The sequence below is a fragment of the Helianthus annuus genome, chromosome 14 (genome assembly GCF_002127325.2).
Source record: "Helianthus annuus cultivar XRQ/B chromosome 14, HanXRQr2.0-SUNRISE, whole genome shotgun sequence".
Classification (NCBI taxonomy): Eukaryota; Viridiplantae; Streptophyta; class Magnoliopsida; order Asterales; family Asteraceae; genus Helianthus; species Helianthus annuus.
In genome coordinates, this window is record NC_035446.2 from 130561065 (window position 1) to 130565373 (window position 4309).

The window sequence follows — 4309 nt, forward strand, 5'->3', positions numbered from 1 at the left end:
GTAAATCACACCTCAAACCTGCTCTCTTGGTCATCTCTGGAGCTCTCAAGCACTCTTCTAACATTCTAAGTCGTGCACCAAGCTTCTGTAAGTGTGTCTACCCTTTTGTGGCTTAGTTAATGCCTAGTTTAGCCTAAAAGTCAATCCGTCGTAATTAACGATTGACTTTGCGATAAATCACGAATGGTCCAGTGATTTGTCGAATCTAAGATAGTTATATGTTGGTAATCATGTGGGCTTTAAACCCCAAAAAGGGCACCCTCTGATTCCCACTCTAACTAGTCCAAATGTCGAGTCAAACGTGCTTAGAAAAAGTCAATAGAAATGTCATTTTGCGATTTCATGCATAATCTGTAATGTAGATGATATGTAACCTGTTTGAACACTCATAAAACATGATAATAAGTATAATAACTAGTCTAGGCTTGTTTGATCCGACCATTTATTGTTTTGACCCGGTTTGGAGCCGAAAGTCGCAAAAGCTTTGACTTTTGCATTGACTTCAGTTCTGACCCGTTAAAGTTTGATTTAGATATGCCTTAGGACTCTCTTAGGACCAGGTTACATGATGGTATGAACCTCTGTGACCGGTTCGTTGTTTGTCCGAGTCTTTCACACATTTCCGTTAAATGCTTAAAAGTTGACCGTAACGCCCTTTCTAAATTAAAACGAGAATTTCGGACATGTGGAAGGATCATAACCTTGGTTACTGATTTCTAAGCATGTCCCTAAATTTTCATGTCAATCCAAGGTCCAGAATAGGAGTTATGCTAAATAGCGCAAATTGCGAAACTTTAGTAATTAAATAGCGCAATTAGCATAACGCCTATCTAAACCCGGATTTCGACGCCAAACCTTTTACTCACTGATGTAAAATAATATTTTGGGATTTTTAAAGATTTTTAATTATTTTTAACCTGTTCATAACCTGCAGTTATGGCAACGGTTCGGTAAATACCGAATGTACCCTTTTTCGGCCATAACTTGAGTTCTATAAGGTCTTTTGACCCGATTCCAGTTGCTACTGATTTTAAATAATAAATAAAGTATTCTAGACTTTATAAACTGTTCGGGAAATTCAGATTTCCTGTAGAACTCAGAAACCTCATTAATAATCTTTAAAAAGACCGAAATACCCCTATGGGGCATAAATGAATTTAAACTTGTTACGGGCAGTATGGAAGGTATCCTACTAATACCACAACCTCTTTAAAGCATATTGACTTAGGAAAACAGTGTAGGACCCTTACGGTTACCCATTGCGCCTTTTGCGCGCAAGGTTCGGCTTATGTAACTAGTTTACATAAATTAGCCGATACGGGTCAAACCATATTGTTTCGACCCCAAAATCCAGAGTGTGATTATTAAACCCATATAAAACAAGTCTTCAAACTTGTTGGGTCAGAATCACATTCCATTCACGGTTTTCGCCTTTCACGCGATTTAAACCGTAACTATCCTTTGAAACTGACCGGTCTAAGCTACGGCTAATATAAGGACCCGTTAGGATTCTAATAGGTTATTTTAAAACCTTCGTTCCAGAATAGGAGACCAGTAAAAGCTATCTGTGATTTATTCAATTAAGGATTATACTTGCAAAGGTAAATACTTTTAACTTATTTTCCGTTATACGGGCTTGGGTTACGGTATCTAAAATACCGCTTGGTCGGGAAATTGACCCCAACTCATTAGTAGTTGGGTATTATCAATGTGACCCGTTTAAAAATTTGTTTTGTTTGGCTTTACGCCTTTGGGGGCTTAATGACCATGTCCCGGATATCCTCGGCAGCATTTTACGAAATGGCCACGACCCCGACATCCGGGTGTAGGCGTACACCCGACATTATGTCTATATTTAATTAAAGGTATAACCGTTGGTTACCCGCCACGGCTTTATGCTTAGTGGCGTGTCTATTAACCTTTAACCCGGCACGACCCGGGCGACCGAACGCATAACAAACATGTAATTCTTTACAAGATTTAACTATAAATTATCCCAAGTTATAAAGAGTTTGTGCCTTGTGCATTTAAACCAATTTTATTAAACATTTTACAAAAGTGTCAGATGAATGTATTTACCAGTGTAAACTGAAGTATTTTCCCAAAAAGACTAAATGCAGGTACTGTGCATAATTGGCTGGGATTTCTCCTTAGCATCATTAGAAGTCTCGCAAGCTTAAGATGCCTGAAGTCTGTTGAACAATATTTTGTTATTATATTTGATCCCCTGTGGATTTTTATTTCAACAATGGTGATACTTTGATATTACACTTAACGTTGAAATATATTTATCTTTATGCTTCCGCTGTGCATTCATATAATTGTGTGGTTTGACTATATTGTTGCCAACTACGTCACGGTAATCCCCCACCGGGCCCACCGGTGAGACACGTGGAAATCGGGGTGTGACAGGTTGGTATCAGAGCCAACGTTGAGTGAGTTAAACACTATCCTAATGTGTTTAATCTCAATGACACAATTGCACATACTTGAGTCTAGACAAGAACATTGGACAAATTCGAATTGTTATTCCAGTTTGTCTTTTTATTGTTTATTGTTATTTAAAGTTTTGAAAGCAGGAAATTATGCCAACTGCAATCAGACGAGGAAGAGGAGGAAGAGGCAAGGGACAGATCATTACTCACAAGGATCACGAGGCTGGACCTTCGAACATGCGAGCTCCTTCCAGTATAAGGAGTGAAGAACCACAGAGACGAAGAAGAAACCTTTTTGAACCTGCGAGGCACTCTACCTCGCATAGCTCAACACCCTCATACCGTCATTCGTTTGGACTAGATTCGGAAAACAATCCCAATAACCCTCAACCATCTTTTATACCTCTTCAGCGATCTGCTTCGCACCGTTCTTATGGCGATCCTTCACCTTTCTTCATAGGACAGTTTAACCCGGCGGATTATGTCCAAGAGCCTATAGGGTATAACCCTTTAGGACTAGAGGATCACTTTTCTGAAGACAATGCAGTGGATATGGACGAGGATACAGATCCCGTCGAGCCTGCAAGGGGTACTCCCAATCATCCAATCGAGATCTCCGATGGGTCATCCTTCCATGGAACACCCTATCAAGGTCCCGACAGCTACCAGGCGAGGTTTGACCAATGTAATTGGTACTTTACACCTTCACATCATTACTCGCCTCATGATCAACAGCAACAACAGGATCCTTCTGAGGATTCGCGGCAGTTACGCCACCACCACCACCACCGGTTCAACCAGTAATTCCAGATCCGCCAAGGCGTAGAAGATCAGGCGCACGGATGTCCACCCGAGGAGGGGAATTCCATTTCAGCACCCCTCGCCACTCGAGTGCTAGTCACTTTCCGTCAGTTCCTGAAGAAGAACCACAACTAGGGGAACCTTCAGGTCACCCTGCAGAGGTGAATTATGCACTAGTTGCACCACCTCCGCCACCTTTCGGATATGACAATCCGATACCAGCGTACGGCGCTTCCACGGCATACAATCCGTTTGAGCAGCCGACTCACACACACTACAACTATAACTATGATGTCGATCCATATGTGGTAGCGGCTAATTATAATGCCCTCCATGGAACCTCTTGGAGACCAGATTACTCAGCTCATGGGTATCCTATACCTCCTAGACCTCCGGTTCAGCAACCGGCGCATCAGCCACGTTTTTCTCCACCGGAGCAAGAAGAAATACTCCACCATCTAAACCGTGTGGAACGAGACTTCGAACAAGAACGCAAGAGTAATCGTGGATTTCTCAAGGGCCTAGCGAACCTACTAAAAGGGAGGAAGAAACGAGACCATTAGTCTCCTTATGTAATGATGTATTTGCAATTTAGTCCCTGCGTGGACATTTATCGTATTTCAGTCCCTATGTGGACTTATCTTCTAGTCCCTGCGCGGACATCTATCTTGTATTTGGTCCCTGCGTGGATATGTTTTGTTATAAACCTCTGCGTAGGTAATTATTTATTTAAAAAGTCTCGTTTAGGGCAGCGTGTAAACATATTTGAAGTTTATGGAATGTTATGTTATAAATTTCATTTTTGTTATTACTATATATGAAATAAATCAAAAATCATTCCTTTTAAATTTAAATCTGCCTAAATAAAGAATCTTAAGAGTGAAACCTAGCCAGGTGTCTATATAAGATCCGGCCAAGATGGTAAGACCTGATTAAAAGATTCAGATTCCCAGTTAACCTCTGTAATCATGTTAACGTTCATGGCAGATGTGATTCGTTAAAATCGCACGCATCATTCTTGTATAAGAATCCTTTTAAGGATTCCAAAGCCCAAATTAATGATTTATAAATCA